The sequence below is a fragment of the Haliotis asinina genome, chromosome 8, assembly GCF_037392515.1.
Source record: "Haliotis asinina isolate JCU_RB_2024 chromosome 8, JCU_Hal_asi_v2, whole genome shotgun sequence".
NCBI lineage: Eukaryota > Metazoa > Mollusca > Gastropoda > Lepetellida > Haliotidae > Haliotis > Haliotis asinina.
In genome coordinates this window covers 19,607,785-19,626,252 of record NC_090287.1, presented here as the reverse complement: position 1 = coordinate 19,626,252, position 18,468 = coordinate 19,607,785, and the positions used below count along the sequence as shown (strand labels likewise).

The 18,468-nt window shown below is 36.4% G+C and overlaps 1 protein-coding gene across 6 annotated transcripts in view; it reads left to right on the top strand.

Annotated features, from left to right (window-relative positions):
• The window catches only part of LOC137295072 (neurexin 1-like), a 168,183-nt gene that overhangs the window by 22,839 nt on the left and 126,876 nt on the right, over positions 1-18,468 (top strand). For all 6 annotated transcript variants that reach the window (XM_067826351.1, XM_067826347.1, XM_067826348.1 and 3 more), the window contains exon 2: positions 3,857-3,907. The gene's annotated coding sequence lies outside the window, so the exon portion shown is untranslated. The remainder of the gene's footprint in view (positions 1-3,856; positions 3,908-18,468) is intronic.

Sequence of the window (18,468 nt, the reverse complement as noted above, 5' to 3'; positions counted from 1 at the left end):
ATTTTAAGTAATGTGTAACATGAAATGAATGGTGTAGCTTTGATAGTTGAATATGTAGAAAAGATTTGTAGCCATGTGCTGAAAAACAAAACCAGTAAAATGTTCTTAACTTTGACTCTCATAGCATGGACTTTGTTGATAATGTCCATTGGTATTTTGTAACAAGAACGTACTTGGTTAGTATGTCTTGCTTATGGACACCTGGTGTCATGGATTCTTAGTGTCCATTCATCCACTGATATTGGATAATCAAGACTGACATTTTATGTTCATTTAAATCTCTTGGTAATAAGGTGTGTTCACTTAAGGTTGAAATGGTTTCAGATGGTGACTAAGTTGACTGCATTGACGTAATCCTTTTTGACTAATCCATAAAATTTCCAGTTTTTATGCTCAACTTTTCAGGAATTGTTCAAAAAGAGTCTGAATATATTCTGTTATTGATTTTGTGTGTTCTTTTTCTTACTCAACTGTTAAAAATAGCACTGCTTAATGAGATATGCTAATGTAATTAAAAAGAATATGTTTATGATGTTACTGTGATGTCTAATTTTGCATCTTCCTTTCCTTTCAAGCACCCATTTTCCAAACAAATGCTTCATATGACTGCCAAGGTTTGGACTGTTCATCAGCAACCCATGGTTGTCATAAGAGGCATCTAGTAGGAGCAGTGTATGAAGCTCCTAAAAAGTGCCAGGAGTCCAACAGGGCTGATAACTGAAAATGTTGCCGTCCCTGTTAACATGTACCAAGCCCTGCATTAAAAATAGGAAATTGAGATATGGTGTTCAAATAAAATAATTAATGAATTACTTGTAGTGAGGTAAACTTAAATATGCGCGAAAGCAAATTTAATAAAACCATGACTTGGTGGCCACTGTTGATTGATTGAGTTTCACTGCCATTTGAATCAGAACAGCAGAAAGAACAACATTATTCATTGGCTGAAAGCATTCTCTAGACCAGTCACATTTAGTGTTAGATAAATGGGTAGGTTGATCTGTGGAAATTACAGTTTGATTGATCATGAACTATACAGACATCATCTAGTTACCGCAATTGTAAATTATGTTCAGAACGTTTCCCGTAGTAAATGACATGGTCAAATATATACCCTTGGAAAATGTATTGGCGCACAGGACCGACTATAAAATACAGTTGCAAGCCCGCCATGGAACTAGCAAGCAGTCGGATGCCGGGTAGATGCTATTTCATACACAGTGGTAGGAGGCAACTGAAGTCTAGCAATATTGCAAAACATATTGGCTGCACATAGGGATCCAGGATAATATATTCACTAGCAAGCCCTATGATGCTTGTCCGGAGAGTCTACCTTGGGATTCTATGGTCAGATTTTCAGATAAGGTTTACACATGTCATCATATACAAACCAATGCTCGTGATGATGTTCATCACTGTCAGGTCCAGACTTCATAATTAAAAGATAATACAACAAACAAACTACATCTGACCTTATGGCATATTTTATCCTACATGAAGCAATCAGCTTTCCTTTGCATGTGTACGGTAAGATATGCTTACCTTTCATTGAACACATGGTATCAGCAATACAGACGAAGTTCTGTCCTAAAGTAGATAACAATTGTCCAAACAGAGTTGTCAGCTAACAACTATCCAGAACATTACCTGAAAAACATTAATAGAAAACATTTGTGATGCATAAAGTGGATGTTGTTCTTAAATATCAAGACAATAACTGTCCTTTTAATGTTCATAAACACTTCATTTCCAGAGGCTTCTGTAAGAATAAATTGTCAGAGAATAATGGTGTCTGTTCTATAAGAATCCATCACATCTTGTCCTGCTAAAGGTCATCAGTCACCTACATTTGGCAATTGATTGAATGAAGTGACGAGGTCACGTGACCTCCTTGACTGCCAGAACCTTTGCAGTGGCAACAACTGGCAGTCACAGTAGTGCCAATCTGACTGATTATCTTGCGTACCACCCACAAAGTGAGACTTAGCAGGCCCACACAAAAACCCCAGTAATAACTGGGCTTTATTATATTAAAGCTTGACTGAAAGATAAATAACTCGATGTCTTTGGTGCAGGTCTCACAATTGTGTAAATCGTATGATAGAGGTGATGTTGCACTTGTTTTTCAATGTTGTAATTATTCATGATTGTTTCCAGAATGATGTCATGACTTGTTAAGTTAACTGTCTTCACATTCGTGTGAATGTGTCACTAAGTGTTTGTGTTTTAGTTCATGTTTAAGAAACGGAGGAAACTGTAATGGTGTAGTGAGAGAATATGTAATGAATCTGGTTCTGTATGCTTGCCCATCGTTTTATGAAAGTCATGAATGTTTTATTGTTATTTTAGTAAGTTTTATAAAAGTAATAAGCTTTGATGCTTTTGAAAACATGAACTCTATATGTGAACTTGCCCCAGAGACTGACGTCATTGGTACACATTTGACATTGATTCCATGTCATAACACCAGCCAGTAATAACATCTGAACCAAGTTAAGCTGCTTTAAAGACATTGGTGTAACACAAGGAAGAAAATTAAACAGCAGAATGATGACAGATAATTGACAGGAAAAATAGCCCTATGAAATGTATATATATGGCACTATTCAGGTCTTTTGCCAAAATCTCGACATCTGAAATTATGTGAAACAATTATGCTGGGATTAAATTTTCTTTATGCCAGTGAATACAAAATCCCAGTCAATTTGTTGTTGGCACTGAAATGAGAGAAGCTGGAAAATATATTTCATTTGTGTAAAATGTTAATGCATTAATTTTTCAGGAACTATAAGTCCCATATAGCTGATATTTAAACAGAAAATGTATCATTAGGTTTAGAGTGCACATTTCATGATGAGAGGAGATTACACATTGATTTTTCCATGAAATAGCACTTGAAATACAAAATTAAGAATGTAGTGATGAATCTGAAATTTTGTGTAGATGATATTGATATGATGTTATTTTTGTGCAGCCCCATGTAATTTTCTTTTGGTCATATATGATGATGATTCAGGGTATCACAAAGTGTATCACAACATGCAATGATACTATGCAATACTGTAACCATGAACCTCTTGGACAGAACTGGGGATAAATTTTTGAAGCTCTCTTAGCACTAAGACAGTCGTAAGTGTCATACATTAATATTAACTTACAACATCTTTGCGCTAAGAGAGCTTAAAAAATCTAGGCCCTGGACTTCAGCAACCCAAGTTGACAAATACTGGTTGGGTAGGTTTGTTGTCACTTGATTGATGCTGAATATCTAAACTGCATGGATTAATGCACATGATGTCTGTCACTGGATTGTTTGGTCCAGACTTGATTATTTACAGACCACCATCAGGTAGCATGAACATAGCCTGAGTGTGAAACAAACAAACAAGCAAAAATTTACTTACTGTTTGTAACTATTATGTTACCATTCCCTGTCCGTATGTAATTGCTGCAAGACAGTTCTTCATTACTGTGTTCCAGCTTTGTTTTTCAACACCAGATAATTATTATACATTGGGTGCAGATTGGTGTATGTAAAAGTTTGCATTTTGCAGTTTCAGGATGCATCAGTACAAGTTTTTGTTGCTTAAATCAATCACTGTAAAGGAATGATATTGACATGGAGGAGGGAATTTGTTTTCCATAGCAAATTTTAATGGAAACTGAATATTTCTTTATGAATGTTTTGCAGCTCTTCAGCTGCCTTGTAGTGTAGAATACCTTTGCAATATATAGGTCTACCAATATTTTGGCAAGTTGAAATATTGTTCATTGCTATCAAATTGAAAGTTTTATCATGCTTCTTATTTCAGATAGGAAATGGGTAACCTTTAATACATGTTCTGTGCTTTTTCAGAGATACCGAGTGAAAGAATATTGATCTTCAGAGAGCTCTCTGATTTCACAGGTAAGGTTAAATTTTGTTCTCTGTTCCTTGTGATATCAAATATGTCTGAAGGATTGCTACTGTAGTTTATCCTGCCCCATTGTTTGCAAAGGCAAGTGAAGACTTTGCCTCCATGAACATGGGAGAATATGTCTCCAGTCAAAATTGTAATGGACATGATTTTGGTCTATGAAACATCAAATCTAAACAACTCATCCTCCACATCTGAATAAGGAAGAAAATGTTTGATAATTCACTTACATAAATATTACTTAAGTATAGTAGCCATGCTTGTTTATTAACTGATTTTACAAATGCTGCATCAGCAAGTGTGTCTTGGTTGTTTCGTGTGTGACATTAATATGTAATCTTTTTGCAGCCGTTAATGTATTGTACATTGTCAAATTAAGAAAAAGAATTAAAAAGCAATGCCAAAAATTCACAGATGCTCCATTATCTGAAGAAACCCCAAAGCTCATCCATGAAACAAAGATCAGCTCTGCTACACATAGGATTTGAATTATTTTATCAGTAGTCATTATTTATCATTATGATTTTATAATTATTTTTAAGTGTCATTATAATGATATGATTTACAATTATAAGGATTAAGCATGTCCTGCCCTGCTGGTTGCACTGTCTTTAACACGATGTCCATTAAAGTAGGTTTTTGTTGCCTGATGCTGCAGTCCATCAGCAGTAATCCTGTCATGTGAATAACAAAGTCTTCTATATTTGAAAGATATACGGGAGATATGTTACTTTTCAGAGCATTTATTTGCATACTTGTCCCAAACATTAATTATCTCAGGGGTTAGTGCAGCAATATTTGTGGCTGAAAAGAAATGTTGGTGTTTCGGTGTTGGCTTTGTTTTCAAAGATGTTCATGATCAGTTTGATGTGATATTTACTGCGTAGGCATTGCCATTGCTGTAGTTCACGTGAAATGGAAAGAGATGTAGCCATAATTATAGTATTCAAAATATTGTGAATGCCTAGTTGATGTTAGGAGCTCATTAATAACCTGGGGAACTCAATAGGCTACTGCTTTCAATGCAGATTGATATCAGGATTAAATATCTTCAGCAGTGTAGCATGAATACTTCATAATGCTTAACTCTCTTGTACAGATGGAAATAGAAATACATTTCTTTGATGTCTCAGAAGAAATTGGATTTAAAGAGCAAGTATCTATGCTATGTTATTTCTGTTCATAATTTATTTGTGTACACTCATAGGATGATTTATTTGTGATGACAGTTTGGGGCATTGAAGTTCCAACGATGTATTCTGCTGAAAGGTCAGGTAGGAACATTGTACAAGTTACCTGACCGTCCTTATCTTGTTTTTTTTTTTGTCATTATTGAACAATCACACTTGACTGGTCAGGCTCGTGGACTTGGTTGACACATGTCATAGGTTCCCAATTGCGCAGATCAATGCTCATGTTGTTGATCGCTGGATTGTCTGGTCCAGACTCGATTATGTTCAGACTGCCACCAAATTTCTGGAATATTGCTGAGTGCGGCGTAAAACTAAACTCACTCACTCACTCACTCACCACTCTTGTCTGTACATGTAATTCATGGCTGAACACAGTATAATCACCATTAATCACACTAGTGATGAGTTAGTACATGATCCATGCAGTCCTAGAAGAATATAGTTTTACTTTGTATATTTGAAAAATTTATTTGGATGGTTTCTTTGGATACATTACTTACAAATGCAAAAAATGAGCATGCCCAGATTCACTGTTGCTCTTTTCAGATTAATCTGAAAAAGTCTTTTTCCTGGAGATTCATATTTTTATGTGATGGAACCAGATAACTTATTATGAACGTATGAAAGATCAAGTATTTAGTCTGTGGAAGACTCCATATTTATCTATTCACAAAGTATCCTTGGTAACTGTGGTCACCAAACCACATGTGTCTCTTCACTAGAGCAGCTTTTAGACCTGTCCCCACTGAACTACGCGTGTCCCTTCACAAAAGCAGCTTTAAGAACTGTCCCCACTAAACCACATGTGTCCCTTCACGAAAGCAGCTTTAAGAACTGTCCCCACTTTACCACATGTGTTCCTTCACAAAAGCAGCTTTAAGAACTGTCCCCACTAAACCATGTGTCCCTTCACAAAAGCGGCTCTAAGAACTGTCCCCACTAAACCACATGTGTCCCTTCACAAAAGCGGCTTTAAAAACTGTCCCCACTAAACCACATGTGTCCCTTCACAAAAGCGGCTTTAAGAACTGTCCCCACTAAACCACATGTGTCCCTTGACAAAAGCGGCTTTAAGAACTGTCCCCACTTTACCACATGTGTCCCTTCACAAAAGCGGCTTTAAGATCTGTGCCCACTAAACCACATGTGTCCCTTCACAAAAGCGGCTTTAAGAGCTGTCCCCACTAAACCACACATGTCCCTTCATAAAAGCGGCTTTAAGAACTGTCCCCACTAAACCACATGTCCCTTCACAAAAGCAACTTTATGAACTGTCCCCACTAAACCACATGTGTCCCTTAACAAACGCAGCTTTAAGACCTGTCCCCACCGAATCACAGGTGTCCCTTCACAAAAGCAGCTTTAAGAACTGTCCCCACTAAACCACATGTCCCTTCACAAAAGCGGCTTTAAGAACTGTCCCCACTATGCCACATGTGCCTCTTGACTAAAGCAGAATAAGTACATGTTGGCACTATACCACATGTATCTTCACAAAGCAGCTTATAACTGTCCCCACTGAGCCTCATGTCACCTCACAAATGCTTTAATTAAGGTCACATGTCACCCAGTGCCAGTGGGTTCTCACTTTCTGAGACTTGACTAATAACATTCTGGTTAAAGTAGTAATACCATTTAGACCCCAAGCTTTCAACTGAAGGAACATCTTAAAAGCTTAATGGCTTGTAACCTGATCATGAAGAAATTGACTACGTCAGATGGAGTTGGTTGTATGGATTAGAAGCCTGGAAGAACTGATAGATCCAGTGTGAATATTTCATGACCGGGAATGTGGGGGAGGGGGTCTTCAAAAAGCTGAGCTAGGAGGGAGGTATGTTTTTTAAGTGTGGGTCAGATTGGCTGCAGGATCATGCTGTCAAACAGTTGACAACAGTATACATCTTCCTGTAATCCTGGTGTTTGTCCAAGTGCCAGGATGATGCTTCCACCGTGGGTTTTGGTTTGAGTTCCTGTCAAAACATTAACAATATGATCTTTCTCAGGAACATCATATCATGCATGCCTGTATTATGTTTTTACAACCAGAGACAGTGCAGTTTCTGCTTTTGACATCACTACCATGCCAAATTTTTGGCATTTGTAGTACAGGTTTTCTAACTTGTATATCTGTACCTTTTAGAATTGGATATTGTTTTTATGGGCCTTGTGGCTTTGTTTCCATATTGATAACAAAACAGCATTACAAGATAGCAAAACATGCTGAGTCAGGAAGCTAAACCTCACTGTCTTCTTCAGGTGCAGGATTGGCGAATGTATTGACCTTCTGACTATAATGCAAAAGCAGCTCATAGTTCAGCTCTGACCACTGTCTGCCCTTCCTGTCTACTCAGGCTGTAAGACATATCCATATTTTTGCAACAAAGTGTATCATCAACTCATCTGAGACCAGAACTGAATGTAGTTAAGAACCTGTGTGTTAAACACACTTTGACTTTCTCAGTTTTCACATAGAATGATATTTTTAATCTTCAGAAGATTATGGATTTGCTCTGCATTCAATCTCTGTTGTTTTGTTATGGTTGTTTAAAGGTAAATTCTTGGTCCATTTTAATGCCTTCCTTTTCCTACGCTTTTCAATGATATTGAGTGAGTAAGTAAGTGAGTTTAGTTTTACGCTGCACTCAGCTATATTCCAGCTATATGGCGGAGGTCTGTAAGTATTCAAGTCCAAAACCAGACATTGATCAACAGCATGGTCATCGATCTGCGCAATTGGGAACTGATGACATGTGCCAACCAAGTCAGCGAGCCTGACCACTCGATCCTGTTAGTCGCCTCTTAGGACGAGAAGTCACCCTATATGGCAAGCAATGGGTTGCTGAAGGCCTGTTCTACCCGGTACCTTCACTTGTCTTCAGTGATATTGAACATGGATGATTCAATGAGTTTACTAAGGTTACAGTACTGTTTACTGTATTTTAGAATAGTGATCCCCTACAATACTATCATGTAATTTCAAAGTGTATTGATCATTTTTCTATATCTATTTATTAACAGGCAGAACATTAAGAGAATGTGATTGTGTCAAAATGTTATTTGAAGTTTTTTGTTTGTAGATTTAGATACCTATGTTGAAAATAAAGTTAAGAGTTCATTCTTTTTAATTCACAAATAAGAACATCGAGGTCTACATGGTACCAGTACAACTTTTGTGTCAGTGCCATGACTGGTCCAATATATAGAACATAGAGTTGCAAATCAGAGAAGTCAAGTCTCACATGTAAGACAGAATGTAATACAGACTAATGTACCGTTGACAAGACATCTTACCAAATTAACAAACTAAAGAGCTGTTGCAGTAAAATTTGGACTGGATTTTAAAATCATTTGGACTGCATATCAGTATTTTGTGTTTGATCTGAAATAACATTGATACTTAAGTCAACCCTTGGTTAAGGGATATTGAGATGTGTTGTGAGGATAACATGCCTGACCTGTCATCTTGATCTGTTAATGAAACCCAACCCAGCCTGGCTTTCACAATCAGCAGGTTTGTGTGAATCAGCCTTGCTGGTAACCACGTGAGGATGAATATTTGTACACATGCTGCATCAAGGGACACAGAGGCAATTGATTTCCTTGTTTGATTATTTCATGACTTGTGTCTATGCAGGAAATGCACTGCTCCAAACAGAGCTACTGATCGAAGCTCAATGGAAGATTAATGATTGTTTCGCATCCATGGAAGCCACAAATCACAAAGTTACTGAAAGATAGTTGGAAGCATAAAACGTTACAGTTGTATATGGTATTAGTTATCTGCTCAAATAAAAACGGCAGTGTAACGGTAGCACAGTTGCCTTCCGAAAGTGGTCATTTGATGGCATAATGAATGAAGTACTCATACTGCAGCTCTGACGATGCATACTAAACTTATACAAGTTCAAATACATAAAAAAACATCTTCTTTGATTTGTGCTCTCATGTGTTAAATTGGCCATGGATTTTCAAGGTTATTTTCAGTCAATCTGCAAACCTTAATTACATCGTTCCAGAAGTTTGAAACAATCAACTCTCAACGAGCCATGCATGTGCATTATTTAGTATTATAGGTGCAGTTTACTGTGGTATACTCACTCAACCTTAAGTCAGCAGTCCATTGCCACAGGCATTTACTAATCAATCTGTAGAGGAGTCCAAATGTACTTAATGCCTTCTTGATGACATGCATGTCAGCATTTGGTTTATGATTTGGATCTATTGCAGTGAGTGAGTTAGTCAGGACTTATGCCGGCTTTGACAGTATTCAAGCAATATCATGGCAGGGAACACCAGAAATGGGCTTCACACATTGTAACCATATGAGGAATCCAACCCGTGTCTTCAGCATGACGAGCTGAGCAGCTCAGACATTACACAGGGATGATGTGTAATGGAATCAAAGCCAGTAACATGTCACTTGACCTTATTTTATTGGTATCTTGATGTGTAGAAGCATAGTATTAGTGATGGTAATATCATAGTATGTTTTATTCAAAATTAGCTGAATATCCACAAAGGACTTAACATCTTGATCTGATCAGTGTTGCTGTGGTTTTGAAATATACCACAATTGAAACTTTTGATTTTACAGAAATATGGGTTAGTTTTAAGTATGCATTATTTTGTAATTTTCAAGTCCAGCATCATATTACTTCTGCAAGCTTTTGTGAAAACTTTTGCAGCCACCGTTTCAAGTTGTCAGATGATGGATAAACTGTTTCTAGTGACTCTTTAAATAAGACGGAGACCTGTGAGCATGAAACTGATTATATCTATATGTTATTTCATATTTCCAATGTAATAAGTTGAAACTTAATGTGTTTGAGGAAATTGATGGCCTCTCCTGTCCCCTTTAGCATAGAAAAAGTTAATTGTTTTCAAGGAAGATAGATGCTCTTTGTAAATCTGAATGCAAAAATGGCACCTCTTGACACATGAAAGATCATTTTCAGATTACACAGAAAAACATAGAGTGCAAATTGTTATTACGACTTAGTTTTAGAAATAATTGTTAACCTGAGTGATGCGATGTGAGTGAGTGAATGAGTGAGTGGACTTTTCAAAAGAGGAAATAGTCTTGGTGGGAAACAAGTTGTTCCCAGATGTCGGCTGTAATACTGTCTGATTTTGTTCACAAGAGACCCCACCCCGAGAACCTTTTTGGTGTCTAGCTTATACAGGCCCAGGTGCTCTGTGGTTTGGTCACAGGTTCAAATTTATCATGAGATAATGAAGTTGTAATGTTTTGCATCATTATCTATCACCAATTATTTCCTTCAAGAAAGGATAGGATAATGGATATATCTTTTTATCAGGAGCAAACATAAATAACAGAGATTTGCATCTTGATGATGATCTGAAAAGGATTCTGTTTCATTTAAAGCCATGGTAAATGAATGTACCAGTATTACTAATGACACTGGGTGTTCTGCCAAAAAGGTTGAACATGTAACCAGTATCACTTATGACACTGGGTGTTTTGCCGAAAAGGTTGAACATGTACCAGTATCACGAATGACACTGGGTGTTCTGCCAAAAAGGTTGAACATGTCTAGTCTTACCATGGTGACACAGCAACCTGAATAAAACCAAAATGATGTCAAATTAACATTATCATTGAAATATTTATTCTAAATTTTGCTTTAGGTGGAGGAATATCTTTTTTTTGTAGAAACACAATTTGTTTTCAGGTGACCTTCATTACCCTGTGTGTGGAAATGACTTCATGTAATATGACAGTGCTTTGTTTAAGGGATGTTAACCTAAGATTAAGACCTAGGTATAGTGTGTTAAAACGCTAGAGGTGTCGATGCACATGAACATTTTGCCATGATGTGGTACCCATGAACACAGAGATGCAGCTGTTTACAAAAGCTGTCGTGACCAAAATATGTTAATAAATAGCAATGGTTTGGTGCAGCAGCTATTCAAAGTTTAGAAGACAAATGAGCTGAGATACTTATGCTTATAATGTTACATTTATTTTTGGTTTATTTCTCAAAAATTGGCTTTTACATGGTGCAGGTGTGTGTCTGAATACTAGGTTGCATTGGAATGCAAGCACCAAAACATTAAATCAAGCGTTGTTCCATAACTAAATAGCTAATCAAGGAAAACAAAATTGTATGGAACAAATTGCATTAATAAACAATTTGGTGATACAATTTTTCATAACTTATTTAAACAGTGAAAAGGGGATTAACATTTGCTTGAAGTCCAGACGTGTAATTTTGTTCTGCTTGAGGTCCTGAAACAATGCTTGAAAAAATTCTATTAAGTTCAAATTAGGAATGAATCATTACTGTAGAGCAAGGTGCTTTGCTTTGTTAATGTAGAAGTACAACAAATTCCAGCACAGTGTTCACAGTGACGTTGAACCAGTCAATGTCAAGAACCAATTTGTGGAGTCAAAAATGGCGTTTGATTGCAATTTGTTACAGAAACTGATGCAGTGGTTCTTAGTGACCCAAGTTTGACGAAATTAGGTAAATCTACTTATGCTCGAGGATGGTCAGATAATGATGGTCTAGTATTGATTCAACATGGACTGACCGACATAGCAATTCTATCTAAGGCACTGACCTTGTTTTCATGTCTTTTATTCTGAGTATTGATCATCAGGTTTAATAAATACCACATTTCAGCATACTGAGCCGATTGCAAGGAAATTTAGATTTTTTTCTCTGAAGGTTTAGTCTGATGTCTTTCATGGGTTTTTTGTAAGCAGTGATCTTTTTTAACAATGCTTCCCCCCAAAATGCAGCATCCTTGTAAATTAGATGCTTCATATGTCAACATGGTCAAATTAAGTGAATCTGTACTGGACAAATTTATCAACATAATTGAATGTCTCGACATGTTCTAATCCCTATTTTGCCGTTGGCTGTTTCCCTTACTTCTGTCTTCACGATGGATGCAATCTTCTGCTCTTCAGAGAACTTACCAAAATCACTTCGTGATTTAAAGAAGCAAACATAATCAAGATTTCGTATTTCCATCGGCAGTGTAGATTGGTTGTTGAGCTATTTTTATTTATAGAAAAATTAGCACTGTCAATGAGTTGATAATGAAAATTCATTCAAGTGCAGTCAGAACCAAGAGCCAAACATATTAAGCCCTCTCAGCTTGCAACGTGTGTGCATGCATGCTTTAAGAGGTAATGGCACCATCAGTTCAACACGAGCATTGGTTGCTTGGATTTTCTTTTGATATGAGCCATAACTGAGATTTGATGGAAGTGAAGGAAAGCGATTTATATTGATCCAAGGCTTTACATTACGACCCCACCAAGCCCACATTTGAGCAGTGCACCATTGAAAGATGGACCACCTTGACCCTAAGAATAAGAGTTGGAGATTATGGTTATTTTGTGATGGAATGGTAGTGGGTAAACAGGCCACACATCAGCCCCTGCTTACCCTTGTTATCTGTAGTCGTCATGACTTGGCGATTGGCTACGATAAGGTAAAACTGGTGAAAAAATAAAATAAATCATTTATTGATTTTCTTATGCATACTCTGGTGCGGGCGCTGTTGGTTTTATGGTCTATGTAGAAATGTTTCCTATCCGTGAGTGTAGAGGCCTTGATTAAGTTTGTTACTGAGAAAGTTTTGTTATCTTCTAGGAAAGGTCTTATCATCATGCATATTGTAGGCGTGGATTTCTTGTGATTTCTTGTGGAGAATTTCCTTCCTCTAAAATCTGTGCATGATGTTGGACTTTTTTGCTCCTATGTTGATGGTAAAAGTGTTGGACATGCAAGCATTAGATCATTTCGGAGTGTGTTTTTGAAAAACGCTTGAAAAACTCTTATCATAATGGTTTAATGCACAATTCTCATGGAAGAACTCCCATGAGATTTGAGGCCATTACCATAAAACACCTAATTTAAAGTTCAGTAATGGAATAAAAGTGCTGACTTGTGGGATTATATATGTAAACTTCAGCTTAGAGGGTAGTTGGCCAACATACACGATGATCTCCGAACAAGTCTGAAGTTCTCTGACCTAAATGTCTTTACCCCTTAATACTGCCATTTACCTAGTAGATTACCTATCTATGTTAGCAAAGGATTTCTACTGACTGTTCATACAGTTTCCTCTTCTTTGCTGTAGTATAAAAGGTTCTTTAATAATTTTTTTGTAAATTTTTGCTGACTAAAGAATTTGAGCCATGTTATGCCTCTGCTTTGGAGGTTTAAATGGATATGATAATTGTATTGCATGAAATATTATCTATCACAGCAAGACAGTTTGTCAATTTCAAAGTTCCTTCGATTTATGTGACCGATTATGCTAGTAGATTTGGAAATCCACAATTCTGAGCTGGGAGAAACATGGTCATCCCTCATCTTTCCATTTTCTGTTCCATAAATTGATTGCTTTGCATTTTTGTATGCCCTAAATCATGAATAGAAATTTTGTTTAAGTAATATGGGAACAGTTCTGTTTATGTTTTCAAATTAGGTTTATAATTGAATTGTTTTTGGCTATGGCTTATCACAAACAGAACTATTGCTTGTTGTACAGTGGAAAGGATAACTAGATTAAGGTACTTGGTGATGAATTTTTTTATATGATCAAAGCCTAAACATTGAATTTTACTTTGATAATGTAAGTTAGGATGTCTGAATGTAGTTTACGATGTGTGTCATTATTCACAATATTTTTTATATTTTATTGTGTATTTTGAGTTTGATTGATTGAGATGGGTTTTTTATCTTCTGTGATGGGGTCAGTTTTAAGCAAGTGATGCAAGTTATAATTCCAAGTTCCATGCTTGGATTCAAACCACTGACCTTCTGATCCAAAGCAGAATGCCTTGTCCACATAAACTCCACAATCCTTAAAATATTGGGATGTGTATTATATTTTAACCACTATATGTATTCTTACATATCTACTTCTTATGCTGCATTGCCAAAGAACGTATCAAGGCAAGTCGTGGGTTACATCTCTTGTATCTGTAGTATGGATAAACACATGCGAGAGCTCTTAGGGAACGCCCCAAAGTAGGTTTTAAAAATGTATGAAGAGTTCTATGATGCTACTAATGTAAGATGTTTATACTCCAGGGTTTCCTTTCACAAGGCACTAAGGTGATCATAAGTCACTAAGGTAACAAACTTAAAGATTGGGAGTTAGGGTTCACCTTAGTAAAGGTTGCTTTGTGGAAGGAGTCCTTGGATTGCAAACCAGAGACTAACATGATTTATTTGGAAATTCCTAAAAATATACCATCAGAAATTGAAGAAGAAATAGCACACATGTTTGACCAAAAATGTTCTGTTTTATGATTGAGTGTATAACGGTAATGTCGAAATGCTATTATCAAAGAAATGTCAACCTTCTGTGCAGTCCTTTTTCATCTGCTGCTTTTAGTATTCCTGGTTTCTCAGAAATACCAAATCAGTATAAAGCTACGAATTCCCTGCCAAACCAATATGTACAGGGCTGTGAAAGCATGTCTAAATTCTTTGCAATAAAAGTCATTTCAAGAAGAAAAAGGGGTAAAAGAAGAAAACGATACATACTATTCTGGTATTGAACCCTTGATTAACAGCTGCTAGCACAGCCTTGGGATTCATTTTTTGGCAGTGAAGAAGAGTTGCATTGTGCGCTCTCTGCTTTATGTTAGTAGTTCAGGCTTTTGCAGGTTATCCTAAACAGAGTACTAACTGAGTAAGTCCACAAATAGTATACTGTGAGTCTGTCCACTTTCTTATGTGACAGTGAGATCAATGCTAGCATGAACTTCATCCCTTGTGAATGCAGATAATTGTGTTAGTTCATATGATTGGAAGTGCATTGATTCTATAAAACTGAAATTTAAAACACATGTCAGAAATTAGTAACTGAAGCATGATGTTCATTTTAGGGTGAAAATTCCATGATTCTTCAGGGCACTTGAATGAACAACCACATGAGGAATATGTTTCCAAAAACCTCAAGCAAGTAATAACTTGTGAAATTGATGTACGGTGCTGCCAAAATTCATTTTTTGCATGGAAGATTTGAAAGAGTTCTGACTTTATCACCCAGAATCAGGTGCTTCAGTGGACAACTTTCTTAATAATTATACTTGTAGGTGCATTTCAAAGAGGTAGTACTTGGTGCAGCTGTATGTAGATCTTAAAGATAAAGAAAGGAAAGTGTTGGTGACCTCCAAGACGGAATGGTAAACTGTTGGCTTAAAGTCCAAATCTAAATAAGTATTGCCTGCTCTGACCTTTGAAGTGGCAAAGATACTAAATCTGAACCATAAATCTTGTACCATTTGTCCATGGAAACCCTTAATGTGAAGTTCAGTGATTATATTGAGCTACATTTTTATGCTGCATGTTCTAAGTGCCTCCACGTCAATGGTTAAACACTCTACTTTCATGATCAGCATGGAACTAAATATCCTTCTTCAGATGTAGTATTTGTCTGTTAAATTGCAGAATCAGTCAGCATCGTGAAATTCATTTTAATTTTACTCTTTGATATCTGATATCCTTGTGTCAGTGGATGAAGTCTTTTCTTGCAAAAGGCTTTGTTGTCTTGTTTTCATGTCATTTCCTCAGTCCCTAGGCAATATTTAAGATTGGAAAGCTGGGATTTGCCTTCGTATAAATGTCACTTTCAAATTTGTTTCGAAAGGACCTCAGGTATAACAATTTGCCAGAAACAATGCATTAAGGCGTTGTTGTGTCTACTGGAATATACTGTTAAAGGATGTGTAATGTTTGCGCTAATACATTCTTCAAAAAGATGAGCACATGTGTTCTGTCTCTGTTTAGTCAAATATGGTAAGCTCTAGATGTTAGTCATCCTCAACTTGAATACAATGTAGATTGATGCTTATGATGTTGTGACTGGATTGTCTTTTGAGTGTGACACTATACAACAAGCAAACCAAAATTGGCTTAAAACTCTTCTCAACTGTCACTCTTCATTGGAATAGAAACATGAGATGAAATATCTTAACATAAACTTACACATCTTATATATCATGTTTCATTTCATTTTGGTTATCAGTGAATCTTCATTACAAGTTGACTTGACTTTATATATTTCTATTATTTTATGAAATACGCATTATATTTCATTCGATGTTTATGAAATCTATCAAAATTAATTGGAACGTTGATTCTTTAGTGGGTGAAAGTTCATGTTATACTTTGGCATCATCTTTATAATATTCATCAGATAGGCTGAATAAGAGAAAGTATGCATCATACAATATCATCAAGCCATTACAAATGTTATCAGAATGATATTTGTCTAAAAACAATTTTGATGATAGGTTTAAGGTACAAATATGACAGAAGCGTAAAATAACCAAACAACTGTTTCTTGTACATTTCCTTTTTGTTCTTCATCAGTTGTCATATAGCTGGAAAAGTGCTGAGTGCTATGTAAAACTGAATGCACTCCTTCGTTCACCATCAAACATGTGTTTTTCGTTTTATTCAGTAGTCAGTAGGGCTGCAATGATTTGGTTCGATTCATAAAAAATATGACACCTTAGTTTTGATTTTCGATAACCATTGTCACTATTTTGATTCAGTATGTGAATACTTATTTAACAAATTTCCACGCAGCCAGAACATAATTTTCGCTCCAACTTGAGCAATTTCAAGCAAATAAGGCAAAATGTGATTGGTTGACATTGGTCTAATTATCCAATGAGAAATTGTTACTAGTAGACATAGCCAATTTAACAATGGATTTCACGAAAAAAATGCCGACTCTGAATGCTATTTGAAAACTGATGTTTTTATTTATATGAAAATTGGATTGAAAATGATTAAATCGAGGGTCCAATATTGAAAATCGATTTGAATTGGGGGTCTGGGTGAATTGTTGCAGCCCTACTGGTGAGGGAAATTACATCATAGCAAGAAACACTAACAAAGGTGATGTCCTACAGTTCTGCATGGTAGTAGGACCAAGATCATTTTGCATGATGAAAAGTTTCCTGGCAACACAACCCTGAGGTTTATATTATGTGCTGTTTTGCAGCAATGATGAACTTTATACATTGATGTGCAGGAAAGGTAAATACGAAGAGAATATAGCTTTCTAGGTAATGGATTGCATCAAATGTATGTTTGTTATTCAGACAATCTCATGTTCCATTTACCTGTGAAGGTCCGGGTTAGAATATTGGTCTTCAGAAAACCCATCAGGTGGTTAGACTCCCTGACTTGGTTGACACATCTTTGGTTCCCAATTGCACTGATCAATGCATATGCTGTTGTTCACTGGATTTTCTGGTCCAGACTTGATTATTTATAGACTGCCACCATGTAGCTTGAATATTGCTGAGTGCGACGTAAAACTACTTCACTCGTTCACTCATATTCTGTTGTTGCTGTTAGCTTACTCATGATGAAACTATATTCTGCGATAAATAACAGAAGAAAAGGTTTTATAAAATGTTCCAGGCACCATATTGAATGTAAATGGTGTTCAGGTTGAGGTTTCTTACACCTTTAATGATCTGGTTAATAAGATATTGAGACATCACTTCCCTACAGCTTAAGGCTAGCTAGTCTGTATGATGACTTCAGCGGAGTCTTGTTGCAAATCTTGCTTCAGACATTAGGAGATACTAAAATACAGATGAGGAGACATGCAGTGCTATTGCTGGGCATCTTTTGTAACTGTTATTCTTTGAAACTAGGTTTTGTGGAAGCAAGCACAATGACACAGGGTGAAAATATCTCATTTAATTAACAAACAGTAGACTACAAAGCTTTTGTATTTTTGGATCAATATTTAGAAAATTGTTCTTTTCCATACCATGAATGTTGAATAGAGTGATTTTTACAAACTTTGTATTCCTTCTGGATTTTTTTTGTGCTCAGAATAGATGCTTTTAAACTGCTGTTTGAAGTTTTCCTGCGTCAGATGACTGTCAGTTGAAAGAACACTATAAGAATATGGGGCATGTGAAGACAGTGGATGAAATACCAACTCTATTATATTGTGCATGATACACAAGTGCTGTTTAGATCCCAGAAAAACATGTATTTACCTTTACTTTGTGAAGTGGCATGGTGTGAAATGGTGGTGTGCCAGACCAGTGACCAGCAGCAAGCAGAAGCAGGATTGTGGACACATACACATACACTTTACTCTATAGCACAGGTGGCAGAGTTGGTGCCTAAATACAGTCTACCAGGAAACCTATGATTCTGAGGTCAAATCCCAGTTTGTGATGATAAAATTTCTAGGTTTTTTCAACATTAGTTGTCTAAGGTGCCTTCATACACTCTGCCGAGAAACCTATAATTATGATGTTGAATCCCTGTTTGCGATGATTAAATTCCCAGGTTTTTCGGGCCTTAGTTGTCCAAAGTGCCTTC